This window comes from Phalangium opilio, unplaced genomic scaffold (assembly GCF_054372755.1).
Source record: "Phalangium opilio isolate 3A_F unplaced genomic scaffold, DU_Popi_V2 ptg000105l_1, whole genome shotgun sequence".
NCBI lineage: Eukaryota > Metazoa > Arthropoda > Arachnida > Opiliones > Phalangiidae > Phalangium > Phalangium opilio.
This window is the reverse complement of record NW_028324207.1, coordinates 3,912,948-3,936,710: the sequence shown is the minus strand read 5'-3', so window position 1 is coordinate 3,936,710 and position 23,763 is coordinate 3,912,948. Positions and strand designations below refer to the sequence as shown.

Genomic DNA, 23,763 nt, shown 5'->3' with positions numbered 1-23,763 from the left:
TCTACCTCACGAATCACCTATGTATGTCTATGTCGATTAAATTTAATTTGAATAATGGCCCCACGCGTTAAACATCGATCAGGAAAACGCTCCCGACTCGTCGTAGCCCGTCCCTCGACAAAGTTTGCCAAATTTGTCCCTTATTTACAAAGTTTGCGTCAAACTAGCTGTAAACAACGGCGAACCCTCTTAAACAATAGTAGCACGCCCCAATTAAAAAGCATTCAGACAATTTGTAAGAATTTAAAGGGCGGGGGCATTTATTTGAGTAAAGACCGTAAGAAAAAGCTAGCAAAGTACAAGAAAATTATTAGACAACTCGGATCAAGTACCTTGTCGCAGAAAAGCAAAAAAAAGCTGTTGTTGCAGCAATCAGGTGGCTTTCTTACGACGTTGCTTGCAGCAATTTTGCCTTCAATTGTCCAAGCCATAGCTGCTAAACTATGAAACAAATGGTTCTTGTACCGGCGTCCGCCGTAACTTCAACAGCTGCCCAAGAACACTCGGTCTTGGACCGAGAGATTGATGATATTTTAAAATCGCCATTGAATGCTTACGATAAATTATATAAATATTTAGACGCTTTTAAGAAATATTTAAGTATCGAGAAACAAATTCCTTTACCTAAATTTGAGGTCGTAACACAAGCAATGTCCAATGTCCCCACGCCGCCATTACCGGTCACCCCTAAAATGCCCCCGCGAAAAAAACAATTGTCATGGCCGAACTATGCCACGTCATCACCGACAACAAGCGCGTCGGGCAGTTCTTTTACTACGCCTAAACGAACCGAGCCTCGGCAAAAGGTTTTTAAAAGCGAAACGGCTGCGGGGACACCAACACGAGAAGATTTTTACCAGCAATATGGGCCGACCTATGTTGGAGATATGGTGAAACGGCAGGCCGAAGTTCTTGCAAATCGTTTGCAAAACACATTTTTTAGGCCAAAAAGAGAGCTAGAAGAAGGGGCTGTCGGTTATGCAAATCCGGACGCTTTTCAAGAAGAAATTGTCGATGAACAAGAGAATTTAGCGGAAGCAGACGGGGACAATTTAACGGACTTGGAAAACCTGTTTGAGACGGCCTCCGCTAAACAGAAGAACAAGAAAAAACAGAAAAAACCTCGGAAAAAGAAAGACGAACTTCAAAATCTCGGTCCAGTAGTGCCATCTAACGAACGAAGAGCTAAACACCATAAATGGCGTGATATTGATTAAATGTAATATTAAGACAAATAAAAAATTGTTTTATTGTGAACAATATCTGTGTACATGTATTTTTAAATGTAAAGATAAATATAATAAGGCGACATAGTCGTTAAGTTTAAGGTTATCAGCGTAAATAGCGTCTAATATCGTCTGTCTAGCCACGCCCTCGCAACGGAGCGCTAGGTACAGACTACAATGCAGACCGCACAGTTGAAAAAATGGATGTTGAATTTGTTGTTTATTGTAAACAACTCGTTTCCCGTATCGTTTTAAATTAACTTTATAGTATCGCGGCGACTTTCCGTAAGTGCAAAACATTTCTACCGTGTCATTGTTAGAAAAGCATGCTATCCAATGTTCTCCAGCCTCTCCAGCTGCTTCGTTATTGAATATAAAGCAAAATTTGGGCCTTTTAGGATGTGCTGGGAGTTTATTTACGGGGAAGCATCCTAAATAGTAGGGTCGCGTTCTTTTGTCGCAAGTTAAAAGAGCGTTTATTTGCGAAGTGTTCATAATTTATTCTTGACAAGGCCCGTTTCAGGTAACGAGACTTTTTGTAGTTCGGCGCCGTAGAAAACACCCAAAATTTGCTCCCCCTTTAAATCCGCTACGCGATAGACGGGTGGCGACCTGGGTATGACGTCAACAACGCGAAATATTTCGTCAGTAAATGTGCCACCCGAGCTAATTTTTCTAAATACCCGACTAGCTATAGAGAGACGCACGTGATCGCCAACTTTAAGCCTCGGTGCGTATCGATTAATGCCGTTTGATTTCCCGTACAGTTTATTCCAAATGATTGACTCGTTATCTATATTAACATGAGCCGGTGCAATTCCAGTAGTTGAATGAACCCGTTCATTATAGGCTTGAGTAATTAAAGGTAAATATTTAACGTAATTTTTATTCCCTGTGGCTGTAATAACCCGGGCAATTTGTTCCTTAATTGTTCTAATAAAGCGTTCAGCTAGACTGGCCTTATGCTGACTCCGGGCAAAATGTATTTGCACATTGTGCCGTTTCAAGAAGGAAGCAAAGTTGCGCGAACTAAATTCCCCACCAAAGTCAGTGTATATTTTTAAAGGGATCCTCTCTCGAAATATTTTTTTAAAAGCTTCGATAACCTCGCCAGATGTTTTGTTTCTAAGAGGTATTGTCCATCCGTAGCGGCTTAAGACGTCAATGACGCACAAAACATAGCGAACATTTTTATTAAAACGTTTCAATTTCGGTAGATCCAACAAATCAGCTTGAAAAACATCGTCCATGCTCGAAGCGTACACCTGGTTGGTTTTGAATCGGAAACGTCGAAATCGGTGTTTCGTGTAGGCCAGTTGTTTCTCGAGAAAGGCGACTAATTTTGCTTTTGGCACGTGCGGTAAGGCCTTTTGTAACCTCGCTAGCGACCCATAGGCGGCCGGATTAGCCACGTCGTAATAAATTTTTCTAATTTTAGCGTCCATGTCTTAACAAGTATAAATAACGACTAAATGGTTTCCCAATAATCAACTTTATTTAATACACACAAAGGTATTTTATAAAAACAATATCAGTTAAACAAATACGCTATATCAGTACATTTATTTTAATAGCCATAAATCAAGGCATTCTTTAAATCGGCAAAACTGTTGACAAAATAAGCGTAAATATCCTCTTGATCCTCGATCCATCCGTGTTCAGTCTCAAATTGATGCAAAATTTTCTCACGATCCAATTGAGGAAGCGCTTCGTGCAAATTACGTTCGACTCGATCGCTGAAATTTGTGTCAAATTCCGAGCAGCTTTGAGAGTGGCATATTTGTTTTCGACACTCGACGTTGGCGCAAGTGGAAGTGACGTCAAACAAAGTGGTAGTGAGCTCGTTTAAAATTAATTCGCGCATGCGACAGACAGCTATCCCTTTAGCTTTGAGATCCTCGTCAATCAGCGGCTTTAAATCAATCAATGTCTGCCATCCTGTTTTGTTCAGGCTGAATCCTTCGCTGGTGCTAAAGTTCAGGAAATAACGACTGCCGCTGCCTCGTTCATAGTATCGAAGATCGATTATACGTTCATCTTTCGAGTTGACGAAGCATTCCAGCTTGAGGCGCTCTTTGACGGGCAACCAAATATGATAGCGAGGTATTTTTCCGTCAAAAAAGGACGTGAGTTCATTTTGAAACCGAAACAAAGCGTACCAGGCGTTAGGTTTTAATATAGTTTTTGTACGCGTATCCGATCTTTGAATTAATATTTTAGGTTCAATTGACTCAATGACGCAAATGTCGAGCTTTGGCGTGACGGTGTGTACTGGGTGCATATTGGCTCGCGACTGATATTGTATTTATAAAGTTTTAGTCTTTTATACGTTGGGGTGATTATAAATAATTTCTCTGTTTTTAGATATTATTAACTGATTGTTTGGAAATTCGGCCATGACAATACACGTGACGTTTTCGGTTAGCGGAGAGCTAAATCTTAACGATAATCGCAAGTTACCAGTCTGGGGCATGGAATTTAGACCTAACGAAGCGAGATGTTCTCTACTCAAATCAAAAACAACGACAAAAAAACCCTTCTTATATAAATCGTAAGAAATTATATTTCCCCGGTCAAGCCCTAATATCTCGAGACCCTCGAATAAAGAATTGTAACATCTAACGTATTGGTCGTCGTCAAAATTAGGCGTAAAGGGAATATCAGGATAATTTTGAGAATTTAAAGAAAATTGTATGAAATCGAGTTTGAAGTGTTGGAGATCCAGGGGGTTAGAAGTTGCTTCCCCTACAAATTTTTTATTAGTAACGAAAGCCACGACAGTTCGCGAGGGTAATTGCCCCGTAAACAAGCTGTCCCTAATAAAATCTTGCGTTCCGGTGGTTATTAAGAAATTTTTCATAACAATAGAGTTTACTTCGTAGCGAGCGTTTATTCCCGAGTTTAACATCTGAGCGTGAGCTAGTTGCAGTTCGGGATTAACCTCAATTTCGCGCGTAAACAAGGTGCATTCCGTTAAATCAATCTTATACTTTTTGCCCGTTTCATTGTGAATAATAGCGAAATCCGTGGAGCTTCGATGAAGTCTAATTCGCACCTCGATATTATCTAGTAAGAATTTGGGCGTTTTGAACATATCCAGAAATAATTCGCCAATTACATCGCACGTCTTTGATTTTGCCACGCGTTTAGCGCGACGACCAATACCATTATCTTCTTTGTTAATATTGGCGTCTTCTAAAGCCGTCGCCGGATCGATAATGGTATCCAAATAATATAACATAGAAGTTAACCAGGAATTGGCCGCCGTTTGTCCATAATTTAAAAGTATTTTAAAATAGGCCATATATGGGTACATATTATTAGGTTGCTGGATGGCAACGCCATTAAGAAATAATTCTACTTGACAAAATAGCGAGGCAATTATTAAATTTGTTACCGAGACTTTCTTTTCCGCATCTGGAACGGCCGTGCCGTCCTCGTGTAAAACGCGAAATTTTATTCTCAAAAGAGTTTTAGTCAAATCATGATAATTGTTTGAGGGAGGAATGATAAATTCTACATATTTAGCATTAGTTAGTGGGGCAATTGGATAATGAGCAGTCGTTTTAGTCCCCACAATATTATTATTCACCACTGGCTTTTCAAATACTTCAAAATCGGATAGAACACTTTCGTAGGTCGACATGTTTAGTCTAGAAAATCGCGTTTAGTGCGTCGCTTAACACGTTTGCTCCGGCTTGTTTTAGCAGTCCTCTTTCGTTTTCGGCCCGTCCCGCTCTGAGTGTTGACGAACCGGTCCACGCCTTTATGTAGTAGGGAATTTATAGATTGTTTGACATTTCGTTTAATCGATTCTCGAGGTGATATTCCGGGGTTTTGTGCATCGCTAATTACTCTACTCGTTAACCCAACAGCTTCGGACGCTAAAGTATTAATGGCCGGCCTAATAAAGGGTGTAATTTTGCGCAATAAAGAATTGAAAATACCGCCGACACTAAAACGACCCCCCGATTGGAAAACGTTTGCGTGTAAAGCCGGAAGGGAGGATCCTCTTTGGAAATACAGAGTGTATCTATTAGGCACCATTGCTCAAGTTCTATTGACGTCGACGCCTAAAAAACAGTTTAATATATACTTTGCCTAAATTAAACGGGATATTTTCCCCGTAATCGGATTTCAATTCAATTTCAATTTCTTGTATATCGCTAGTTGAAATTGGATAAAAGTCGATATTATTAAATATTTCCTGGTTCTCTTCGTCTAGTAGCGAAAAAGCTGGCATTTTTATGAAACGTAGCAGAGGGGCTTGACCACCACCCACCACTTGTTGACGGATAATATTGGTATAAACAAACATGGCATCGACGCCTCTCATGATATCCGCGGGATACTCCGAAGTCTCGTTATTAAGATACCGATCTAATTGATTGGCACTAAAGCCTAGCAGTCTCCCCAGCCCCCTCCCGGGTGTTGTTTTGGGAAACAAAATGGAAACCGTATCGTTCAGTTTTGAAACCGTGACGGTTCCGTCTACATTCTGCGTAAATTTTAGACTTTTCCTATGCGTCGGCGACATGGCTTCGCTCATAGCACTTAAAACATCGTTAATATGATAATATACCCCGGGAGGAATCTCGCACGCGAAATTATCAACTCGTCTGGCTTGAGACCCGGGTACATACGGCTGGTCAGCCATATTTGGGTCTTCTGGAAATCTATCCACATCGTATTCGCTAGTCCAAAAATTATTATCCGCTGTCAGGGTCATTATTCTTAATCGAGGATTTACCAGAGCCACTCCCGAATGACTGTGTTGAAAAAATTCTCCCTCTTCGGGAATGTTAAATAACTTTGCCATTGGTCCAGCTACCGAGACGCGAACACCTGGCTCTATTTCGATACGAACATAAAATCTATCTTCCAGAGCATTTTTGAGAATGTACATTTTAAAATACTGGCGAGGCATATATTCTTGAACCCCCAATAACTGGTTTATGATTTTTAAATGTAAAGAGAAGGGAATTACGGCCCCGCTTGCCGTAAAATCGCAAATATAATCGCCCGCGGGTATTTTGATTTTTGCGACACTAGTCTTAGTAAATAGATGCATTAGTGAGTCATGAACGCGATAATTTACAAATGTGTCATCAGTTGTTTTGAAATGCGTAAAATTACGCTCTAAAGGTTTAGTGGATAGAAACGTCCCACCAACGTATTCAGCTTCTAAATTTAATATATCACGCAATTCCTTTGGGAAGAGCATTTCAATTTTTGCCGGACAATGGACTCTAAAATAACGTTCCGCTCCTTGCTTAATAACGCTAAATTCGGCCTGATGTAATCTTAAAGGGTCAAAATTGCGCGCAGTTATTTGGAGGTTTTCGGCAATTTCTTCATAAATCTTATAATCATCTGTCGATCTAAACTCGCCTGACACTTTAAAAAAGAAATAAAGCCACGGTTCTTCCCAAGGGGTATAGCGCTTTATGGTTCTATTGACTCGATATTCTATGTATGCATTGTCTTTGTCTATAGTATATTCTTCTAACGTCATGCTCAAGGGTCCTAGTTGGTGTTTTCCGGAGTAATATCTATCGGGGTCAGCGCCAAGCAATTTAGCTACTTGGGGAGAAAATTTAATTTCCACCCATTCTGGTGTTTTGAAATTATACACGATAGCATACCCCCAATTATCTACTGTGTGGTATGTGAATTGAATTTTTTTAAATACTAATTTTTCTAAAGTGTTGGCTACGGCTCGATAAAGCCCTTCGGCGTTTTTCTCTGGCGTTTTACTGGCTTTAAAAGTTTGAGGTAAGAACAATACTGTGTAATTGTCATAATCTTCAGGGTTAATAGGCTTAGGCTCTTCGGGAATAATTGGTTCAGGCTTTTTTTTCGGCGGATCAACCGGCTGCGGAAACAAGGGTTTTTCATCAACCGATGGTGGGGAGGGGGTCGGTAATACGGGTAGCTCAAAAGTAGAGGATGTTGTAGAGTCTGGAGATTTTGAGAGATCAGGCTTCGATAGGTCGGGTTTCGATAGGTCGGGGTTCGGTAGGTCGGGGTTCGGTAAGTCGGGGTTCGGTAAGTCGGGGTTCGGTAAGTCGGGTTTCGGTGAGTCGGGTTTCGGTAAGTCAGGTTTTGAGGGGTCTGGAAATATATATATTTCCTCAACCTCTGTTGGCGAGGGGGTCGGCGTCAGTGGTTCAAAGGTAGAGGGTTTCGGAACCTCGGGTGCTGGAATTTTGGGGGGATCCGGAAGTTTCAGAGGATCTGGCTCCGGCTTTGGCTTCGGTAATTCAGCCTTTGGTTTTGGTAGTTCGGACTTCGTTGGCTCCGGCTTTGGCTTCGATAATTCAGCCTTTGGTTTTGGTAGTTCGGACTTCGTTGGCTCTGGCTTTGTCTTCGGTAATTCAGCCTTTGGTTTTGGTAGTTCGGACTTCGTTGGCTCCGGCTTTGGCTTTGGTAATTCAGCCTTTGGTTTTGGTAGTTCGGACTTCGTTGGCTCCGGCTTTGGCTTCGGTAATTCAGCCTTTGATGGCTCTGTAGTCAGAATCTTTAAGGGATCTGAAGTAGACGGAGTTGGCCTAGTTGTTGTTGTTGTAGTAGATGTTGGTTTAGTTGTTGTGGTAGATGTTGAATTAATTGTTGTAGTAGCGGCTGAATTAGTTGAGCTCAGAGGTATTAGTTTATCCGAACTTGGAGGTATCGGTTTATTTGAACTTGGAGGTATTGGTTTAGTCGAAGTTGGAGGTAACTGTTTACCTGAAGCTGGCGTTTTAGAGGGGTCAGACCCTGAATATGTTGGATAATAAGGCTTTGGAGAGGTTTGTTTTGGAATAGTTATTTTGGGTGGTGGTGGTGCGGGAGGGGTTATTTTGGATGGCTGTGGTTGTACAAATACTACGGGTTCAGTCGTAGCAATAGGTATCGGGAGAAAAGGCGTAGTTCGCGGTAAAATAGGTATAGATGGCGGTACAGGCCTATATTCCGGCTGGGGCTTTTTTCTTATTGGTGGAACCTCGTGGCTTGTTTTACGTTTAATGGCGGCTTTGGGAATGTACTTGTAATCAAATTTTTTTTTAAAACTATCTCCAACATTATCAATTTCGATTTCCACGTAATTATTAGTGTAATTTAAACTTATATTTTTAGCATGCTTTGATACAGGATATTTGGATATATAGGGAACATCTTCGTAATTATTCTTTTTAAATTCAAATAGCGTAGTCAAGGGGGAATCAGCTGGTATTTTGAACCGTATGTTTTCCTCTCCTAAAACTTGCAGGTAAACGGGAAAGTTTGTATCTAACTGTTTTCCCAGGGCCCCGTCTTTATATTTATTCACTAATTTAAAAGATAATTTGCCTTTTAAATACGGATGACTGTTTACATCATCATTTAAAAGCTCAACAAAATTTTGAGGCAGTTCGTACTCTTTGGTCTTGGTATAACGATTGACTGGTATCTCTATTTTTTGATATTCAACAGGCTCTCGAATAGCCGCATATTTGTCACTATTTGGATCATTTACGACCTGAATTTCAAACTTGTTAAACTCTTCGCTTATATTCACCCAATGATTTGGAAATATGATTTCCGCCAACCCAACTTCATAATCACTAGTCAAGTTAAGGGGCTGATGCAAATAATTTTTAAAACTTGACTGAGTATTGTTTGGATATATATCTAGACACGTATTAGACGCTAGAGTTAAAAAAAAGGCGTCATTCATGACTGACGCTTGTTCACCAACTAACACTGATCTCTTAGGCTAACGTTGTTTTATACATAAAAAAGATTGCCAATGGCTCGGTGGACTGGCCGGGATTTGAACTCGCCACCTTTTTGGGTATCACAATAGTACACCCTGCCTTAAACCATTGAGCCATTGGCAATCTTGAAAAACACTCAGTTTATTTTCATCAAAACAACAAAATTGTTAAGCCTTTAAAGTCGCTATCCTTGAAACATCTACATCAATAGTTAATTAACCCGTTTCCAATAAAATATTATCCTCAAAACAAGGAAGGTTTTAAGTCATCATCCTTAAACCATCTACGTGAAAGTCGTGAATACTTAATTAAACCGCATCCAATAAAATATTTTCCTCAAAACAAGGAAGGTTTTAAGTCGTCATCCTTGAACTGTCTACGTCAATAATTAATTAAACCGCATCCAATAAAATATTTTCCTCAAAACAAGGAAGGTTTTAAGTCGTCATCCTTGCAGCATCTACGTGAAAGTCGTGCATAGTTAATTAAACCGCATCCAATAAAATAGATTAAAGATTGGGGGTCGGTAACAAATAAATTTATCGAAAGCATTGCCTAGAGAACTCTTCTAATATTAAATTTGACCTCGATCTTTTAGTATATAAGAACCGTGTTTTAAAGAGAGAGTTATCAGTTGTTTAACTAGACGCTTATCCATAAAACTACTCAGTACCAGTACGAAGATGTCTTTACCCGCCGATCGTGGACTCACACAGCTTTTGCTGTGTGAGAAGAGACCAAATTCGATTGTTCCATCTGGCTCTTCTCAGGAATAGTCTGGGAAGAGACCAAATTCGACTCATTAGAACCCGACTTGTCGGGTTCTAAGTTGGCTATCAAGTAAGATTTTCGGAATCATTTATAACAAAAATTTAGTTTTTCATAATTAAATAAAACATTACCGATTATAGTATGGAAAAAGAAAGTAGCCCTGATCCAATTGATAGCCAAGAATCAACCTTCATTGCGGTGTAATATGTGTACATACAACTGACTACCGCAATGAAGGAAAATCGAGTTTAAGTTAAATCCTGCTACTTCTTCCGCTGGATACATTTTGGACACAAGAAGTAACGAAAAAACAACCAAGCCTCGGTCCATGATCTTCGAGAACCAATGGAGGACTTTACTTAAAATATCTTTCTCTAACAATCCTCGATTACCCTGCCTGTCTTTCATCAAAATTCATCCGGCATCGTTTATCTTAAGCCACTTGACGTCAGCCATCAGAATGCATGAAGAAAGCTAGTGGCGCTAATTACGATTTAAAGAGCGGCTTTCAGTTAAGATTTCGACTAAAATATCAAGTTTTGAAAATCAAAATGTCACTTTGAACAAGATGTTTTTTTACAATAGAGATAAGAACAATAAAATCTTTATTTGTATATTTGTCTTTGTTTCTCAGACATATTTAAAGGTTCTATGGTGGGAAATTCAAACAGAAATCTGGCAAAATAACACAAGTCTGGGTTGGTTTAGACTTGTTCGGGGGCATAGCATGGTGGAAGGCAGGAATACCCATAGCACGGTGGAAGGTAGGGAGTATCAGGTAAGATTTCTCCATAAAATAACACAATCTAGGGTTGGCAGTTCATCAATCTAGGGTTGAAAAATAACACGCCCGAGCTCGGGCCAGTCCGGACTTGTCTGGGAAGTTTGGTTTGAGTTGGGTAGTGGCGGCCATCTTGGGGTGGCGGCCATCTTGGATCTCTGCGAATCTGGGTGGCTATCACTTTTTACAATAGAGATAAGAACAATAAAATCTTTATTTGTATATTTGTCTTTGTTTCTCAGACATATTTAAAGGTTCTATGGTGGGAAATTCAAACAGAAATCTGGCAAAATAACACAAGTCTGGGTTGGTTTAGACTTGTTCGGGGGCATAGCATGGTGGAAGGCAGGAATACCCATAGCACGGTGGAAGGTAGGGAGTATCAGGTAAGATTTCTCCATAAAATAACACAATCTAGGGTTGGCAGTTCATCAATCTAGGGTTGAAAAATAACACGCCCGAGCTCGGGCCAGTCCGGACTTGTCTGGGAAGTTTGGTTTGAGTTGGGTAGTGGCGGCCATCTTGGGGTGGCGGCCATCTTGGATCTCTGCGAATCTGGGTGGCTATCACTTTTTACAATAGAGATAAGAACAATAAAATCTTTATTTGTATATTTGTCTTTGTTTCTCAGACATATTTAAAGGTTCTATGGTGGGAAATTCAAACAGAAATCTGGCAAAATAACACAAGTCTGGGTTGGTTTAGACTTGTTCGGGGGCATAGCATGGTGGAAGGCAGGAATACCCATAGCACGGTGGAAGGTAGGGAGTATCAGGTAAGATTTCTCCATAAAATAACACAATCTAGGGTTGGCAGTTCATCAATCTAGGGTTGAAAAATAACACGCCCGAGCTCGGGCCAGTCCGGACTTGTCTGGGAAGTTTGGTTTGAGTTGGGTAGTGGCGGCCATCTTGGGGTGGCGGCCATCTTGGATCTCTGCGAATCTGGGTGGCTATCACTACTTGCTTAAGGCGAGAGACTCGAAATCAGTTGGGATATTCCCTCGCAGGTTCGATTCCTGCCGACTGCGTTCGAACTCACATACTTATTCCAATGATAGCTTTAGTAGTTCCACAATTTTTTAGTGGTCTCGGTTAACAGAAGCAGTCGTGGCCGAGTGGTTAAGGCGACAGACTTGAAATTTGTTGGGATATTCCCCCGCTGGTTCGAATCCTGCCGACTGCGTTCGAACAAACATTCTTATTCCAATAATAGCTTTAGTAGTTCCACACTTTTTTGAGTGGTCTCGGTTAACAGAAGCAGTCGTGGCCGAGTTGTCAAGGCGACAGACTAGAAATCTGTTGGGGTATTCCCGCGCAGGTTCGAATCCTGCCGACTGCGATTGAGCAAAGATTTTTTATTTCAATAATACCTTTGGTGGTTTCACAGACTTCTGAGTAGTCTCGGTTAATCGAAGCAGTCGTGGACGAGTGGTTAAGGCGACAGACTCGAAATCTGTAGCGATATTCCCGCGCAGGTTCGAATCCTGCCGAGTGCGTTCGAACAAACATTCTTATTCCAATAATAGCTTTAGTAGTTCCACACTTTTTTGAGTGATATCGGTTAACAGAAGCAGTCGTGGCCGAGTTGTCAAGGCGACAGACTAGAAATCTGTTGGGATATTCCCGCGCTGGTTCCAATCCTGCCGACTGCGATTGAGCAAAGATTTTTTATTTCAATAATACCTTTGGTGGTTTCACAGATTTCTGAGTAGTCTCGGTCAATCGAAGCAGTCGTGGACGAGTCGTTAAGGCGACAGACTCGAAATCTGTAGGGATATTCCCGCGCAGGTTCGAATCCTGCCGACTGCGTTCGAGCTAGCATACTTTTTCCAATGATAGCTTTAGTAGTTCCACACTTTTTGAGTGGTCTCAGATATCAGAAGCAGTCGTGGCCGAGTGGTTAAGGCGACAGACTAGAAATCTGTTGGGATATTCCCGCGTAGGTTCGAATCCTGCCGACTGCGATTGAGCAAAGATTTTGTATTTCAATAATGCCTTTAGTAGTTCCACAATTTTTTAGTGGTCTCGGTTAACAGAAGCAGTCGTGGCCGAGTGGTTAAGGCGACAGACTAGAAATCTGTTGGGATATTCCCGCGCAGGTTCGAATCCTGCCGACTGCGTTTGAACTATCATACTTATTCCAATGATAGCTTTAGTAGTTCTACACTCTTTGAGTGGTCTCGGTTAACAGAAGCAGTCGTGGCCGAGTGGTTAAGGCGACAGACTAGAAATCTGTTGGGATATTCCCGCGCAGGTTCGAATCCTGCCGACTGCGATTGAGCAAAGATTTTTTATTTCAATAATACCTTTGGTGGTTTCACAGATTTCTGAGTAGTCTCGGTTAATCGAAGCAGTCCTGGACGAGTGGGTAAGGCGACAGACTCGAAATTTGTAGCGATATTCCCGCGCAGGTTCGATTCCTGCCGACTGCGTTCGAACTCACATAATTTTTCCAATGATAGCTTTAGTAGTTCCACAATTTTTTAGTGGTGTCGGTTAACAGAAGCAGTCTTGGCCGAGTGGTTAAGGCGACAGACTTGAAATCTGTTGGGATATTCCCGCGCAGGTTCGAATCCTGCCGACTGCGATTGAGCAAAGATTTTTTATTTCAATATAATACCTTTGGTGGTTTCACAGATTTCTGAGTAGTCTCGGTTAATCGAAGCAGTCGTGGACGAGTGCTTAAGGCGACAGACTCGAAATCTGTTGGGATATTCCCTCGCAGGTTGGATTCCTGCCGACTGCGTTCGAACTCACATACTTATTCCAATGATAGCTTTAGTAGTTCCACAATTTTTTAGTGGTCTCGGTTAACAGAAGCAGTCGTGGCCGAGAGGTTAAGGCGACAGACTTGAAATCTGTTGGGATATTCCCGCGCAGGTTCGAATCCTGCCGACTGCGTTCGAACACACATACTTATTCCAATGATAGCTTTAGTAGTTCCACAATTTTTTGAGTGGACTCGCTTAACAGAAGCAGTCGTGGCCGAGTGGTTAAGGCGACAGACTAGAAATCTGTTGGGATATTCCCGCGCAGGTTCGAATCCTGCCGACTGCAATTGAGCAAAGATTTTTTATTTCAATAATACCTTAGGTGGTTTCACAGATTTCTGAGTAGTCTCGGTTAATCGAAGCAGTCGTGGACGAGTGCTTAAGGCGACAGACTCGAAATCTGTTGGGATATTCCAGCGCAGGTTCGAATCCTGCCGACTGCGATTGAGAAAAGCTTTTTATTTCAATAATACCTTTGGTGGTTTCACAGATTTCTGGGTAGTCTCGGTTAATCGAAGCAGTCGTGGACGAGTGCTTAAGGCGACAGACTCGAAATCAGTTGGGATATTCCCTCGCAGGTTCGATTCCTGCCGACTGCGTTCGAACTCACATACTTATTCCAATGATAGCTTTAGTAGTTCCACAATTTTTTAGTGGTCTCGGTTAACAGAAGCAGTCGTGGCCGAGTGGTTAAGGCGACAGACTTGAAATTTGTTGGGATATTCCCCCGCTGGTTCGAATCCTGCCGACTGCGTTCGAACAAACATTCTTATTCCAATAATAGCTTTAGTAGTTAAACACTTTTTTGAGTGGTCTCGGTTAACAGAAGCAGTCGTGGCCGAGTGTTCAAGGCGACAGACTAGAAATCTGTTGGGGTATTCCCGCGCAGGTTCGAATCCTGCCGACTGCGATTGAGCAAAGATTTTTTATTTCAATAATACCTTTGGTGGTTTCACAGATTTCTGAGTAGTCTCGGTTAATCGAAGCAGTCGTGGACGAGTGCTTAAGGCGACAGACTCGAAATCTGTTGGGATATTCCAGCGCAGGTTCGAATCCTGCCGACTGCGTTCGAACTAACATACTTATTCCAATGATAGCTTTAGTAGTTCCACACTTTTTGAGTGGTCTCGGTTAACAGAAGCAGTCGTGGCCGAGTGGTTAAGGCGACAGACTAGAAATCTGTTGGGATATTCCCGCGCTGGTTCCAATCCTGCCGACTGCGATTGAGCAAAGATTTTTTATTTCAATAATACCTTTGGTGGTTTCACAGATTTCTGAGTAGTCTCGGTCAATCGAAGCAGTCGTGGACGAGTGGTTAAGGCGACAGACTCGAAATCTGTAGGGATATTCCCGCGCAGGTTCGAATCCTGCCGACTGCGTTCGAGCTAGCATACTTTTTCCAATGATAGCTTTAGTAGTTCCACAATTTTTGAGTGGTCTCGGATATCAGAAGCAGTCGTGGCCGAGTGGTTAAGGCGACAGACTAGAAATCTGTTGGGATATTCCCGCGTAGGTTCGAATCCTGCCGACTGCGATTGAGCAAAGATTTTGTATTTCAATAATGCCTTTAGTAGTTCCACAATTTTTTAGTGGTCTCGGTTAACAGAAGCAGTCGTGGCCGAGTGGTTAAGGCGACAGACTAGAAATCTGTTGGGATATTCCCGCGCAGGTTCGAATCCTGCCGACTGCGATTGAGCAAAGATTTTTTATTTCAATAATACCTTTGGTGGTTTCACAGATTTCTGAGTAGTCTCGGTTAATCGAAGCAGTCGTGGACGAGTGGGTAACTCGACAGACTCGAAATGTGTAGCGATATTCCCGCGCAGGTTCGAATCCTGCCGACTGCGTTCGAACACACATACTTATTCCAATGATAGGTTTAGTAGTTCCACAATTTTTTAGTGGTCTCGGTTAACAGAAGCAGTCGTGGCCGAGTGGTTAAGGCGACAGACTTGAAATTTGTTGGGATATTCCCCCGCTGGTTCGAATCCTGCCGACTGCGTTCGAACAAACATTCTTATTCCAATAATAGCTTTAGTAGTTCCACACTTTTTTGAGTGGTCTCGGTTAACAGAAGCAGTCGTGGCCGAGTTGTCAAGGCGACAGACTAGAAATCTGTTGGGGTATTCCCGCGCAGGTTCGAATCCTGCCGACTGCGATTGAGCAAAGATTTTTTATTTCAATAATACCTTTGGTGGTTTCACAGACTTCTGAGTAGTCTCGGTTAATCGAAGCAGTCGTGGACGAGTGGTTAAGGCGACAGACTCGAAATCTGTAGCGATATTCCCGCGCAGGTTCGAATCCTGCCGAGTGCGTTCGAACAAACATTCTTATTCCAATAATAGCTTTAGTAGTTCCACACTTTTTTGAGTGATATCGGTTAACAGAAGCAGTCGTGGCCGAGTTGTCAAGGCGACAGACTAGAAATCTGTTGGGATATTCCCGCGCTGGTTCCAATCCTGCCGACTGCGATTGAGCAAAGATTTTTTATTTCAATAATACCTTTGGTGGTTTCACAGATTTCTGAGTAGTCTCGGTCAATCGAAGCAGTCGTGGACGAGTCGTTAAGGCGACAGACTCGAAATCTGTAGGGATATTCCCGCGCAGGTTCGAATCCTGCCGACTGCGTTCGAGCTAGCATACTTTTTCCAATGATAGCTTTAGTAGTTCCACACTTTTTGAGTGGTCTCAGATATCAGAAGCAGTCGTGGCCGAGTGGTTAAGGCGACAGACTAGAAATCTGTTGGGATATTCCCGCGTAGGTTCGAATCCTGCCGACTGCGATTGAGCAAAGATTTTGTATTTCAATAATGCCTTTAGTAGTTCCACAATTTTTTAGTGGTCTCGGTTAACAGAAGCAGTCGTGGCCGAGTGGTTAAGGCGACAGACTAGAAATCTGTTGGGATATTCCCGCGCAGGTTCGAATCCTGCCGACTGCGTTTGAACTATCATACTTATTCCAATGATAGCTTTAGTAGTTCTACACTCTTTGAGTGGTCTCGGTTAACAGAAGCAGTCGTGGCCGAGTGGTTAAGGCGACAGACTAGAAATCTGTTGGGATATTCCCGCGCAGGTTCGAATCCTGCCGACTGCGATTGAGCAAAGATTTTTTATTTCAATAATACCTTTGGTGGTTTCACAGATTTCTGAGTAGTCTCGGTTAATCGAAGCAGTCCTGGACGAGTGGGTAAGGCGACAGACTCGAAATTTGTAGCGATATTCCCGCGCAGGTTCGATTCCTGCCGACTGCGTTCGAACTCACATAATTTTTCCAATGATAGCTTTAGTAGTTCCACAATTTTTTAGTGGTGTCGGTTAACAGAAGCAGTCTTGGCCGAGTGGTTAAGGCGACAGACTTGAAATCTGTTGGGATATTCCCGCGCAGGTTCGAATCCTGCCGACTGCGATTGAGCAAAGATTTTTTATTTCAATATAATACCTTTGGTGGTTTCACAGATTTCTGAGTAGTCTCGGTTAATCGAAGCAGTCGTGGACGAGTGCTTAAGGCGACAGACTCGAAATCTGTTGGGATATTCCCTCGCAGGTTGGATTCCTGCCGACTGCGTTCGAACTCACATACTTATTCCAATGATAGCTTTAGTAGTTCCACAATTTTTTAGTGGTCTCGGTTAACAGAAGCAGTCGTGGCCGAGAGGTTAAGGCGACAGACTTGAAATCTGTTGGGATATTCCCGCGCAGGTTCGAATCCTGCCGACTGCGTTCGAACACACATACTTATTCCAATGATAGCTTTAGTAGTTCCACAATTTTTTGAGTGGACTCGCTTAACAGAAGCAGTCGTGGCCGAGTGGTTAAGGCGACAGACTAGAAATCTGTTGGGATATTCCCGCGCAGGTTCGAATCCTGCCGACTGCAATTGAGCAAAGATTTTTTATTTCAATAATACCTTAGGTGGTTTCACAGATTTCTGAGTAGTCTCGGTTAATCGAAGCAGTCGTGGACGAGTGCTTAAGGCGACAGACTCGAAATCTGTTGGGATATTCCAGCGCAGGTTCGAATCCTGCCGACTGCGATTGAGAAAAGCTTTTTATTTCAATAATACCTTTGGTGGTTTCACAGATTTCTGGGTAGTCTCGGTTAATCGAAGCAGTCGTGGACGAGTGCTTAAGGCGACAGACTCGAAATCAGTTGGGATATTCCCTCGCAGGTTCGATTCCTGCCGACTGCGTTCGAACTCACATACTTATTCCAATGATAGCTTTAGTAGTTCCACAATTTTTTAGTGGTCTCGGTTAACAGAAGCAGTCGTGGCCGAGTGGTTAAGGCGACAGACTTGAAATTTGTTGGGATATTCCCCCGCTGGTTCGAATCCTGCCGACTGCGTTCGAACAAACATTCTTATTCCAATGATAGCTTTAGTAGTTCCACAATTTTTTAGTGGTCTCGGTTTACAGAAGCAGTCGTGGCCGAGAGGTTAAGGCGACAGACTTGAAATCTGTTGGGATATTCCCGCGCAGGTTCGAATCCTGCCGACTGCGTTCGAACACACATACTTATTCCAATGATAGCTTTAGTAGTTCCACAATTTTTTGAGTGGACTCGCTTAACAGAAGCAGTCGTGGCCGAGTGGTTAAGGCGACAGACTAGAAATCTGTTGGGATATTCCCGCGCAGGTTCGAATCCTGCCGACTGCGATTGAGCAAAGATTTTTTATTTCAATAATACCTTAGGTGGTTTCACAGATTTCTGAGTAGTCTCGGTTAATCGAAGCAGTCGTGGACGAGTGCTTAAGGCGACAGACTCGAAATCTGTTGGGATATTCCAGCGCAGGTTCGAATCCTGCCGACTGCGATTGAGAAAAGCTTTTTATTTCAATAATACCTTTGGTGGTTTCACAGATTTCTGGGTAGTCTCGGTTAATCGAAGCAGTCGTGGACGAGTGCTTAAGGCGACAGACTCGAAATCAGTTGGGATATTCCCTCGCAGGTTCGATTCCTGCCGACTGCGTTCGAACTCACATACTTATTCCAATGATAGCTTTAGTAGTTCCACAATTTTTTAGTGGTCTTGGTTAACAGAAGCAGTCGTGGCCGAGTGGTTAAGGCGACAGACTTGAAATTTGTTGGGATATTCCCCCGCTGGTTCGAATCCTGCCGACTGCGTTCGAACAAACATTCTTATTCCAATAATAGCTTTAGTAGTTCCACACTTTTTTGAGTGGTCTCGGTTAACAGAAGCAGTCGTGGCCGAGTGTTCAAGGCGACAGACTAGAAATCTGTTGGGGTATTCCCGCGCAGGTTCGAATCCTGCCGACTGCGATTGAGCAAAGATTTTTTATTTCAATAATACCTTTGGTGGTTTCACAGATTTCTGAGTAGTCTCGGTTAATCGAAGCAGTCGTGGACGAGTGCTTAAGGCGACAGACTCGAAATCTGTTGGGATATTCCAGCGCAGGTTCGAATCCTGCCGACTGCGTTCGAACTAACATACTTATTCCAATGATAGCTTTAGTAGTTCCACACTTTTTGAGTGGTCTCGGTTAACAGAAGCAGTCGTGGCCGAGTGGTTAAGGCGACAGACTAGAAATCTGTTGGGATATTCCCGCGCTGGTTCCAATCCTGCCGACTGCGATTGAGCAAAGATTTTTTATTTCAATAATACCTTTGGTGGTTTCACAGATTTCTGAGTAGTCTCGGTCAATCGAAGCAGTCGTGGACGAGTGGTTAAGGCGACAGACTCGAAATCTGTAGGGATATTCCCGCGCAGGTTCGAATCCTGCCGACTGCGTTCGAGCTAGCATACTTTTTCCAATGATAGCTTTAGTAGTTCCACAATTTTTGAGTGGTCTCGGATATCAGAAGCAGTCGTGGCCGAGTGGTTAAGGCGACAGACTAGAAATCTGTTGGAATATTCCCGCGTAGGTTCGAATCCTGCCGACTGCGATTGAGCAAAGATTTTGTATTTCAATAATGCCTTTAGTAGTTCCACAATTTTTTAGTGGTCTCGGTTAACAGAAGCAGTCGTGGCCGAGTGGTTAAGGCGACAGACTAGAAATCTGTTGGGATATTCCCGCGCAGGTTCGAATCCTGCCGACTGCGTTTGAACTATCATACTTATTCCAATGATAGCTTTAGTAGTTCCACAATTTTTTAGTGGTCTCGGTTAAAAGAAGCAGTCGTGGCCGAGTGGTTAAGGCGACAGACTAAAAATCTGTTGGGATATTCCCGCGCAGGTTCGAATCCTGCCGACTGCGATTGAGCAAAGATTTTTTATTTCAATAATACCTTTGGTGGTTTCACAGATTTCTGAGTAGTCTCGGTTAATCGAAGCAGTCGTGGACGAGTGGGTAACTCGACAGACTCGAAATGTGTAGCGATATTCCCGCGCAGGTTCGAATCCTGCCGACTGCGTTCGAACACACATACTTATTCCAATGATAGGTTTAGTAGTTCCACAATTTTTTGAGTGGACTCGCTTAACAGAAGCAGTCGTGGCCGAGTGGTTAAGGCGACAGACTAGAAATCTGTTGGGATATTCCCGCGCAGGTTCGAATCCTGTCGACTGCGATTGAGCAAAGATTTTTTATTTCAATAATACCTTTGGTGGTTTCACAGATTTCTGAGTAGTCTCGGTCAATCGAAGCAGTCGTGGACGAGTGGTTAAGGCGACAGACTCGAAATCTGTAGGGATATTCCCGCGCAGGTTCGAATCCTGCCGACTGCGTTCGAGCTAGCATACTTTTTCCAATGATAGCTTTAGTAGTTCCACACTTTTTGAGTGGTCTCGGATATCAGAAGCAGTCGTGGCCGAGTGGTTAAGGCGACAGACTAGAAATCTGTTGGGATATTCCCGCGTAGGTTCGAATCCTGCCGACTGCGATTGAGCAAAGATTTTGTATTTCAATAATGCCTTTAGTAGTTCCACAATTTTTTAGTGGTCTCGGTTAACAGAAGCAGTCGTGGCCGAGTGGTTAAGGCGACAGACTAGAAATCTGTAGGGATATTCCCGCGCAGGTTCGAATCCTGCCGACTGCGTTTGAACTAACATACTTATTCCAATGATAGCTTTAGTAGTTCCACACTTTTTGAGTGGTCTCGGTTAACAGAAGCAGTCGTGGCCGAGTGGGTAAGGCGACAGACTAGAAATCTGTTGGGATATTCCCGCGCATTTTCGAATCCTGCCGACTGCGATTGAGCAAAGATTTTTTATTTCAATAATACCTTTGGTGGTTTCACAGATTTCTGAGTAGTCTCGGTTAATCGAAGCAGTCGTGGACGAGTGCTTAAGGCGACAGACTCGAAATCTGTTGGGATATTCCCTCGCAGGTTGGATTCCTGCCGACTGCGTTCGAACTCACATACTTATTCCAATGATAGCTTTAGTAGTTCTACAATTTTTTGAGTGGACTCGCTTAAGAGAAGCAGTCGTGGCCGAGTGGTTAAGGCGACAGACTAGAAATCTGTTGGGATATTCCCCCGCTGGTTCGAATCCTGCCGACTGCGTTCGAACAAACATTCTTATTCCACTAATAGCTTTAGTAGTTCCACACTTTTTTGAGTGGTCTCGGTTAACAGAAGCAGTCGTGGCCGAGTTGTCAAGGCGACAGACTAGAAATCTGTTGGGGTATTCCCGCGCAGGTTCGAATCGTGCCGACTGCGATTGAGCAAAGATTTTTTATTTCAATAATACCTTTGGTGGTTTCACAGATTTCTGAGTAGTCTCGGTTAATCGAAGCAGTCGTGGACGAGTGCTTAAGGCGAAAGACTCGAAATCTGTTGGGATATTCCAGCGCAGGTTCGAATCCTGCCGACTGCGTTCGAACTAACATACTTATTCCAATGATAGCTTTAGTAGTTCCACACTTTTTGAGTGGTCTCGGTTAACAAAAGCGGTCGTGGCCGAGTGGTTAAGGCGACAGACTAGAAATCTGTTGGGATATTCCCGCGCAGGTTCGAATCCTGCCGACTGCGATTGAGCAAAGATTTTTTATTTCAATAATACCTTTGGTGGTTTCACAGATTTCTGAGTAGTCTCGGTTAATCGAAGCAGTTGTGGACGGGTGGTTAAGGCGACAGACTCGAAATTTGTTGGGATATTCCCGCGCAGGTTCGAATCCTGCCGAGTGCGTTCGAACTAACATACTTATTCCAATGATAGCTTTAGTAGTTCCACACTTTTTGAGTGGTCTCCGTTAACAGAAGCAGTCGTGGCCGAGTGGTTAAGGCGACAGACTAGAAATCTGTTGGGATATTCCCGCGCTGGTTCCAATCCTGCCGACTGCGATTGAGCAAAGATTTTCTATTTCAATAATACCTTTGGTGGTTTCACAGATTTCTGAGTAGTCTCGGTCAATCGAAGCAGTCGTGGACGAGTGGTTAAGGCGACAGACTCGAAATCTGTAGGGATATTCCCGCGCAGGTTCGAATCCTGCCGACTGCGTTCGAGCTAGCATACTTTTTCCAATGATAGCTTTAGTAGTTCCACACTTTTTGAGTGGTCTCGGATATCAGAAGCAGTCGTGGCCGAGTGGTTAAGGCGACAGACTAGAAATCTGTTGGGATATTCCCGCGTAGGTTCGAATCCTGCCGACTGCGATTGAGCAAAGATTTTGTATTTCAATAATGCCTTTAGTAGTTCCACAATTTTTTAGTGGTCTCGGTTAACAGAAGCAGTCGTGGCCGAGTGGTTAAGGCGACAGACTAGAAATCTGTTGGGATATTCCCGCGCAGGTTCGAATCCTGCCGACTGCGTTTGAACTAACATACTTATTCCAATGATAGCTTTAGTAGTTCCACACTTTTTGAGTGGTCTCGGTTAACAGAAGCAGTCGTGGCCGAGTGGGTAAGGCGACAGACTAGAAATCTGTTGGGATATTCCCGCGCAGGTTCGAATCATGCCGACTGCGATTGAGCAAAGATTTTTTATTTCAATAACACCTTTGGTGGTTTCACAGATTTCTGAGTAGTCTCGGTTAATCGAAGCAGTCGTGGACGAGTGCTTAAGGCGACAGACTCGAAATCTGTTGGGATATTCCCTCGCAGGTTGGATTCTTGCCGACTGCGTTCGAACTCACATACTTATTCCAATGATAGCTTTAGTAGTTCCACAATTTTTTGAGTGGACTCGCTTAAGAGAAGCAGTCGTGGCCGAGTGGTTAAGGCGACAGACTAGAAATCTGTTGGGATATTCCCGCGCAGGTTCGAATCCTGCCGACTGCGATTGAGCAAAGATTTTCTATTTCAATAATACCTTTGGTGGTTTCACAGATTTCTGAGTAGTCTCGGTTAATCGAAGCAGTCGTGGACGAGTGGGTAAGGCGACAGACTCGAAATTTGTAGCGATATTCCCGCGCAGGTTCGAATCCTGCCGACTGCGTTCGAACACACATACTTATTCCAATGATAGCTTTAGTAGTTCCACAATTTTTTGAGTGGACTCGCTTAACAGAAGCAGTCGTGGCAGAGTGGTTAAGGCGACAGACTAGAAATCTGTTGCGATATTCCCGCGCAGGTTCGAATCCTGCCGACTGCGATTGAGCAAAGATTTTTTATTTCAATAATACCTTTGGTGGTTTCACAGATTTCTGAGTAGTCTCGGTTAATCGAAGCAGTCGTGGACGAGTGCTTAAGGCGACAGACTCGAAATCTGTTGGGATATTCCCTCGCAGGTTGGATTCCTGCCGACTGCGTTCGAACTCACATACTTATTCCAATGATAGCTTTAGTAGTTCCACAATTTTTAGTGTTCTCGGTGAACAGAAGCAGTCGAGGCCGAGTGGTGTAGGCGACAGTCTTGAAATTTGTTGGGATATTCCCGCGCTGGTTCGAATCCTGCCGACTAATTTCGAACAAACATTCTTATTCCAATAATAGCTTTAGTAGTTCCACACTTTTTTGAGTGGTCTCGGTTAACAGAAGCAGTCGTGGGCGAGTTGTCAAGGCGACAGACTAGAAATCTGTTGGGATATTCCCGCGCAGGTTCGAATCCTGCCGACTGCGATTGAGCAAAGATTTTTTATTTCAATAATACCTTTGGTGGTTTCACAGATTTCTGAGTAGTCTCGGTTAATCGAAGCAGTCGTGGACGAGTGGGTAAGGCGACAGACTCGAAATTTGTAGCGATATTCCCGCGCAGGTTCGAATCCTGCCGACTGCGTTCGAACACGCATACTTATTCCAATGATAGCTTTAGTAGTTCCACAATTTTTTGAGTGGACTCGCTTAACAGAAGCAGTCGTGGCCGAGTGGTTAAGGCGACAGACTAGAAATCTGTTGCGATATTCCCGCACAGGTTCGAATCCTGCCGACTGCGATTGAGCAAAGATTTTTTATTTCAATAATACCTTTGGTGGTTTCACACATTTCTGAGTAGTCTCGGTTAATCGAAGCAGTCGTGGACGAGTGCTTAAGGCGACAGACTCGAAATCTGTTGGGATATTCCCTCGCAGGTTGGATTCCTGCCGACTGCGTTCGAACTCACATACTTATTCCAATGATAGCTTTAGTAGTTCCA

The 23,763-nt window shown here is 43.2% G+C and overlaps 1 long non-coding RNA gene and 62 other non-coding genes across 63 annotated transcripts; all 63 read left to right on the top strand.

Moving 5' to 3' along the window:
• The first annotated feature begins 1,354 nt into the window (after positions 1 to 1,354).
• LOC149626149 (uncharacterized) lies at positions 1,355 to 2,516 on the top strand. Its single transcript, XR_016374482.1, has 3 exons — positions 1,355 to 2,091; positions 2,169 to 2,358; positions 2,444 to 2,516. It is a non-coding gene; the product is annotated as an uncharacterized LOC149626149 (long non-coding RNA).
• Positions 2,517 to 11,620: 9,104 nt separating this feature from the next.
• Positions 11,621 to 11,702, top strand: TRNAS-UGA (transfer RNA serine (anticodon UGA)). Its single transcript has one exon. It is a non-coding gene; the product is annotated as a tRNA-Ser (tRNA).
• A 74-nt stretch (positions 11,703 to 11,776) lies between these two features.
• TRNAS-AGA (transfer RNA serine (anticodon AGA)) lies at positions 11,777 to 11,858 on the top strand. The gene has a single exon. It is a non-coding gene; the product is annotated as a tRNA-Ser (tRNA).
• A 75-nt stretch (positions 11,859 to 11,933) lies between these two features.
• On the top strand, positions 11,934 to 12,015 carry TRNAS-CGA (transfer RNA serine (anticodon CGA)). The gene has a single exon. It is a non-coding gene; the product is annotated as a tRNA-Ser (tRNA).
• Positions 12,016 to 12,089: 74 nt separating this feature from the next.
• TRNAS-AGA (transfer RNA serine (anticodon AGA)) lies at positions 12,090 to 12,171 on the top strand. Its single transcript has one exon. It is a non-coding gene; the product is annotated as a tRNA-Ser (tRNA).
• Positions 12,172 to 12,246: 75 nt separating this feature from the next.
• On the top strand, positions 12,247 to 12,328 carry TRNAS-CGA (transfer RNA serine (anticodon CGA)). The gene has a single exon. It is a non-coding gene; the product is annotated as a tRNA-Ser (tRNA).
• A 73-nt stretch (positions 12,329 to 12,401) lies between these two features.
• Positions 12,402 to 12,483, top strand: TRNAS-AGA (transfer RNA serine (anticodon AGA)). Its single transcript has one exon. It is a non-coding gene; the product is annotated as a tRNA-Ser (tRNA).
• A 74-nt stretch (positions 12,484 to 12,557) lies between these two features.
• TRNAS-AGA (transfer RNA serine (anticodon AGA)) lies at positions 12,558 to 12,639 on the top strand. Its single transcript has one exon. It is a non-coding gene; the product is annotated as a tRNA-Ser (tRNA).
• Positions 12,640 to 12,712: 73 nt separating this feature from the next.
• Positions 12,713 to 12,794, top strand: TRNAS-AGA (transfer RNA serine (anticodon AGA)). Its single transcript has one exon. It is a non-coding gene; the product is annotated as a tRNA-Ser (tRNA).
• A 230-nt stretch (positions 12,795 to 13,024) lies between these two features.
• On the top strand, positions 13,025 to 13,106 carry TRNAS-UGA (transfer RNA serine (anticodon UGA)). The gene has a single exon. It is a non-coding gene; the product is annotated as a tRNA-Ser (tRNA).
• Positions 13,107 to 13,338: 232 nt separating this feature from the next.
• On the top strand, positions 13,339 to 13,420 carry TRNAS-UGA (transfer RNA serine (anticodon UGA)). Its single transcript has one exon. It is a non-coding gene; the product is annotated as a tRNA-Ser (tRNA).
• Positions 13,421 to 13,494: 74 nt separating this feature from the next.
• Positions 13,495 to 13,576, top strand: TRNAS-AGA (transfer RNA serine (anticodon AGA)). The gene has a single exon. It is a non-coding gene; the product is annotated as a tRNA-Ser (tRNA).
• A 75-nt stretch (positions 13,577 to 13,651) lies between these two features.
• Positions 13,652 to 13,733, top strand: TRNAS-CGA (transfer RNA serine (anticodon CGA)). The gene has a single exon. It is a non-coding gene; the product is annotated as a tRNA-Ser (tRNA).
• A 229-nt stretch (positions 13,734 to 13,962) lies between these two features.
• TRNAS-UGA (transfer RNA serine (anticodon UGA)) lies at positions 13,963 to 14,044 on the top strand. Its single transcript has one exon. It is a non-coding gene; the product is annotated as a tRNA-Ser (tRNA).
• A 74-nt stretch (positions 14,045 to 14,118) lies between these two features.
• Positions 14,119 to 14,200, top strand: TRNAS-AGA (transfer RNA serine (anticodon AGA)). The gene has a single exon. It is a non-coding gene; the product is annotated as a tRNA-Ser (tRNA).
• A 75-nt stretch (positions 14,201 to 14,275) lies between these two features.
• On the top strand, positions 14,276 to 14,357 carry TRNAS-CGA (transfer RNA serine (anticodon CGA)). The gene has a single exon. It is a non-coding gene; the product is annotated as a tRNA-Ser (tRNA).
• A 73-nt stretch (positions 14,358 to 14,430) lies between these two features.
• Positions 14,431 to 14,512, top strand: TRNAS-AGA (transfer RNA serine (anticodon AGA)). The gene has a single exon. It is a non-coding gene; the product is annotated as a tRNA-Ser (tRNA).
• Positions 14,513 to 14,587: 75 nt separating this feature from the next.
• On the top strand, positions 14,588 to 14,669 carry TRNAS-CGA (transfer RNA serine (anticodon CGA)). The gene has a single exon. It is a non-coding gene; the product is annotated as a tRNA-Ser (tRNA).
• Positions 14,670 to 14,742: 73 nt separating this feature from the next.
• TRNAS-AGA (transfer RNA serine (anticodon AGA)) lies at positions 14,743 to 14,824 on the top strand. The gene has a single exon. It is a non-coding gene; the product is annotated as a tRNA-Ser (tRNA).
• A 74-nt stretch (positions 14,825 to 14,898) lies between these two features.
• TRNAS-AGA (transfer RNA serine (anticodon AGA)) lies at positions 14,899 to 14,980 on the top strand. Its single transcript has one exon. It is a non-coding gene; the product is annotated as a tRNA-Ser (tRNA).
• Positions 14,981 to 15,210: 230 nt separating this feature from the next.
• On the top strand, positions 15,211 to 15,292 carry TRNAS-UGA (transfer RNA serine (anticodon UGA)). Its single transcript has one exon. It is a non-coding gene; the product is annotated as a tRNA-Ser (tRNA).
• Positions 15,293 to 15,366: 74 nt separating this feature from the next.
• On the top strand, positions 15,367 to 15,448 carry TRNAS-AGA (transfer RNA serine (anticodon AGA)). Its single transcript has one exon. It is a non-coding gene; the product is annotated as a tRNA-Ser (tRNA).
• Positions 15,449 to 15,523: 75 nt separating this feature from the next.
• On the top strand, positions 15,524 to 15,605 carry TRNAS-CGA (transfer RNA serine (anticodon CGA)). Its single transcript has one exon. It is a non-coding gene; the product is annotated as a tRNA-Ser (tRNA).
• Positions 15,606 to 15,679: 74 nt separating this feature from the next.
• On the top strand, positions 15,680 to 15,761 carry TRNAS-AGA (transfer RNA serine (anticodon AGA)). The gene has a single exon. It is a non-coding gene; the product is annotated as a tRNA-Ser (tRNA).
• A 75-nt stretch (positions 15,762 to 15,836) lies between these two features.
• On the top strand, positions 15,837 to 15,918 carry TRNAS-CGA (transfer RNA serine (anticodon CGA)). The gene has a single exon. It is a non-coding gene; the product is annotated as a tRNA-Ser (tRNA).
• Positions 15,919 to 15,991: 73 nt separating this feature from the next.
• TRNAS-AGA (transfer RNA serine (anticodon AGA)) lies at positions 15,992 to 16,073 on the top strand. The gene has a single exon. It is a non-coding gene; the product is annotated as a tRNA-Ser (tRNA).
• Positions 16,074 to 16,147: 74 nt separating this feature from the next.
• TRNAS-AGA (transfer RNA serine (anticodon AGA)) lies at positions 16,148 to 16,229 on the top strand. Its single transcript has one exon. It is a non-coding gene; the product is annotated as a tRNA-Ser (tRNA).
• Positions 16,230 to 16,302: 73 nt separating this feature from the next.
• On the top strand, positions 16,303 to 16,384 carry TRNAS-AGA (transfer RNA serine (anticodon AGA)). The gene has a single exon. It is a non-coding gene; the product is annotated as a tRNA-Ser (tRNA).
• Positions 16,385 to 16,614: 230 nt separating this feature from the next.
• On the top strand, positions 16,615 to 16,696 carry TRNAS-UGA (transfer RNA serine (anticodon UGA)). The gene has a single exon. It is a non-coding gene; the product is annotated as a tRNA-Ser (tRNA).
• A 232-nt stretch (positions 16,697 to 16,928) lies between these two features.
• On the top strand, positions 16,929 to 17,010 carry TRNAS-UGA (transfer RNA serine (anticodon UGA)). Its single transcript has one exon. It is a non-coding gene; the product is annotated as a tRNA-Ser (tRNA).
• A 74-nt stretch (positions 17,011 to 17,084) lies between these two features.
• TRNAS-AGA (transfer RNA serine (anticodon AGA)) lies at positions 17,085 to 17,166 on the top strand. Its single transcript has one exon. It is a non-coding gene; the product is annotated as a tRNA-Ser (tRNA).
• Positions 17,167 to 17,241: 75 nt separating this feature from the next.
• TRNAS-CGA (transfer RNA serine (anticodon CGA)) lies at positions 17,242 to 17,323 on the top strand. The gene has a single exon. It is a non-coding gene; the product is annotated as a tRNA-Ser (tRNA).
• A 229-nt stretch (positions 17,324 to 17,552) lies between these two features.
• Positions 17,553 to 17,634, top strand: TRNAS-UGA (transfer RNA serine (anticodon UGA)). The gene has a single exon. It is a non-coding gene; the product is annotated as a tRNA-Ser (tRNA).
• A 73-nt stretch (positions 17,635 to 17,707) lies between these two features.
• On the top strand, positions 17,708 to 17,789 carry TRNAS-UGA (transfer RNA serine (anticodon UGA)). The gene has a single exon. It is a non-coding gene; the product is annotated as a tRNA-Ser (tRNA).
• A 74-nt stretch (positions 17,790 to 17,863) lies between these two features.
• TRNAS-AGA (transfer RNA serine (anticodon AGA)) lies at positions 17,864 to 17,945 on the top strand. The gene has a single exon. It is a non-coding gene; the product is annotated as a tRNA-Ser (tRNA).
• A 75-nt stretch (positions 17,946 to 18,020) lies between these two features.
• TRNAS-CGA (transfer RNA serine (anticodon CGA)) lies at positions 18,021 to 18,102 on the top strand. The gene has a single exon. It is a non-coding gene; the product is annotated as a tRNA-Ser (tRNA).
• Positions 18,103 to 18,331: 229 nt separating this feature from the next.
• TRNAS-UGA (transfer RNA serine (anticodon UGA)) lies at positions 18,332 to 18,413 on the top strand. Its single transcript has one exon. It is a non-coding gene; the product is annotated as a tRNA-Ser (tRNA).
• Positions 18,414 to 18,487: 74 nt separating this feature from the next.
• Positions 18,488 to 18,569, top strand: TRNAS-AGA (transfer RNA serine (anticodon AGA)). The gene has a single exon. It is a non-coding gene; the product is annotated as a tRNA-Ser (tRNA).
• A 75-nt stretch (positions 18,570 to 18,644) lies between these two features.
• On the top strand, positions 18,645 to 18,726 carry TRNAS-CGA (transfer RNA serine (anticodon CGA)). Its single transcript has one exon. It is a non-coding gene; the product is annotated as a tRNA-Ser (tRNA).
• Positions 18,727 to 18,799: 73 nt separating this feature from the next.
• Positions 18,800 to 18,881, top strand: TRNAS-AGA (transfer RNA serine (anticodon AGA)). The gene has a single exon. It is a non-coding gene; the product is annotated as a tRNA-Ser (tRNA).
• A 75-nt stretch (positions 18,882 to 18,956) lies between these two features.
• Positions 18,957 to 19,038, top strand: TRNAS-CGA (transfer RNA serine (anticodon CGA)). Its single transcript has one exon. It is a non-coding gene; the product is annotated as a tRNA-Ser (tRNA).
• A 73-nt stretch (positions 19,039 to 19,111) lies between these two features.
• TRNAS-AGA (transfer RNA serine (anticodon AGA)) lies at positions 19,112 to 19,193 on the top strand. The gene has a single exon. It is a non-coding gene; the product is annotated as a tRNA-Ser (tRNA).
• A 74-nt stretch (positions 19,194 to 19,267) lies between these two features.
• Positions 19,268 to 19,349, top strand: TRNAS-AGA (transfer RNA serine (anticodon AGA)). Its single transcript has one exon. It is a non-coding gene; the product is annotated as a tRNA-Ser (tRNA).
• A 73-nt stretch (positions 19,350 to 19,422) lies between these two features.
• TRNAF-AAA (transfer RNA phenylalanine (anticodon AAA)) lies at positions 19,423 to 19,504 on the top strand. Its single transcript has one exon. It is a non-coding gene; the product is annotated as a tRNA-Phe (tRNA).
• Positions 19,505 to 19,735: 231 nt separating this feature from the next.
• Positions 19,736 to 19,817, top strand: TRNAS-AGA (transfer RNA serine (anticodon AGA)). Its single transcript has one exon. It is a non-coding gene; the product is annotated as a tRNA-Ser (tRNA).
• Positions 19,818 to 19,892: 75 nt separating this feature from the next.
• Positions 19,893 to 19,974, top strand: TRNAS-CGA (transfer RNA serine (anticodon CGA)). The gene has a single exon. It is a non-coding gene; the product is annotated as a tRNA-Ser (tRNA).
• Positions 19,975 to 20,047: 73 nt separating this feature from the next.
• TRNAS-AGA (transfer RNA serine (anticodon AGA)) lies at positions 20,048 to 20,129 on the top strand. The gene has a single exon. It is a non-coding gene; the product is annotated as a tRNA-Ser (tRNA).
• A 74-nt stretch (positions 20,130 to 20,203) lies between these two features.
• TRNAS-AGA (transfer RNA serine (anticodon AGA)) lies at positions 20,204 to 20,285 on the top strand. The gene has a single exon. It is a non-coding gene; the product is annotated as a tRNA-Ser (tRNA).
• A 73-nt stretch (positions 20,286 to 20,358) lies between these two features.
• Positions 20,359 to 20,440, top strand: TRNAS-AGA (transfer RNA serine (anticodon AGA)). The gene has a single exon. It is a non-coding gene; the product is annotated as a tRNA-Ser (tRNA).
• A 231-nt stretch (positions 20,441 to 20,671) lies between these two features.
• On the top strand, positions 20,672 to 20,753 carry TRNAS-AGA (transfer RNA serine (anticodon AGA)). Its single transcript has one exon. It is a non-coding gene; the product is annotated as a tRNA-Ser (tRNA).
• Positions 20,754 to 20,827: 74 nt separating this feature from the next.
• Positions 20,828 to 20,909, top strand: TRNAS-AGA (transfer RNA serine (anticodon AGA)). Its single transcript has one exon. It is a non-coding gene; the product is annotated as a tRNA-Ser (tRNA).
• Positions 20,910 to 21,139: 230 nt separating this feature from the next.
• On the top strand, positions 21,140 to 21,221 carry TRNAS-AGA (transfer RNA serine (anticodon AGA)). Its single transcript has one exon. It is a non-coding gene; the product is annotated as a tRNA-Ser (tRNA).
• A 230-nt stretch (positions 21,222 to 21,451) lies between these two features.
• TRNAS-AGA (transfer RNA serine (anticodon AGA)) lies at positions 21,452 to 21,533 on the top strand. Its single transcript has one exon. It is a non-coding gene; the product is annotated as a tRNA-Ser (tRNA).
• Positions 21,534 to 21,608: 75 nt separating this feature from the next.
• On the top strand, positions 21,609 to 21,690 carry TRNAS-CGA (transfer RNA serine (anticodon CGA)). The gene has a single exon. It is a non-coding gene; the product is annotated as a tRNA-Ser (tRNA).
• A 73-nt stretch (positions 21,691 to 21,763) lies between these two features.
• TRNAS-AGA (transfer RNA serine (anticodon AGA)) lies at positions 21,764 to 21,845 on the top strand. Its single transcript has one exon. It is a non-coding gene; the product is annotated as a tRNA-Ser (tRNA).
• Positions 21,846 to 21,919: 74 nt separating this feature from the next.
• Positions 21,920 to 22,001, top strand: TRNAS-AGA (transfer RNA serine (anticodon AGA)). The gene has a single exon. It is a non-coding gene; the product is annotated as a tRNA-Ser (tRNA).
• Positions 22,002 to 22,074: 73 nt separating this feature from the next.
• Positions 22,075 to 22,156, top strand: TRNAS-AGA (transfer RNA serine (anticodon AGA)). The gene has a single exon. It is a non-coding gene; the product is annotated as a tRNA-Ser (tRNA).
• Positions 22,157 to 22,387: 231 nt separating this feature from the next.
• Positions 22,388 to 22,469, top strand: TRNAS-AGA (transfer RNA serine (anticodon AGA)). The gene has a single exon. It is a non-coding gene; the product is annotated as a tRNA-Ser (tRNA).
• Positions 22,470 to 22,544: 75 nt separating this feature from the next.
• Positions 22,545 to 22,626, top strand: TRNAS-CGA (transfer RNA serine (anticodon CGA)). Its single transcript has one exon. It is a non-coding gene; the product is annotated as a tRNA-Ser (tRNA).
• A 74-nt stretch (positions 22,627 to 22,700) lies between these two features.
• Positions 22,701 to 22,782, top strand: TRNAS-AGA (transfer RNA serine (anticodon AGA)). The gene has a single exon. It is a non-coding gene; the product is annotated as a tRNA-Ser (tRNA).
• A 385-nt stretch (positions 22,783 to 23,167) lies between these two features.
• Positions 23,168 to 23,249, top strand: TRNAS-AGA (transfer RNA serine (anticodon AGA)). The gene has a single exon. It is a non-coding gene; the product is annotated as a tRNA-Ser (tRNA).
• A 75-nt stretch (positions 23,250 to 23,324) lies between these two features.
• Positions 23,325 to 23,406, top strand: TRNAS-CGA (transfer RNA serine (anticodon CGA)). Its single transcript has one exon. It is a non-coding gene; the product is annotated as a tRNA-Ser (tRNA).
• Positions 23,407 to 23,480: 74 nt separating this feature from the next.
• On the top strand, positions 23,481 to 23,562 carry TRNAS-AGA (transfer RNA serine (anticodon AGA)). Its single transcript has one exon. It is a non-coding gene; the product is annotated as a tRNA-Ser (tRNA).
• The last annotated feature ends 201 nt before the right edge of the window (positions 23,563 to 23,763 follow it).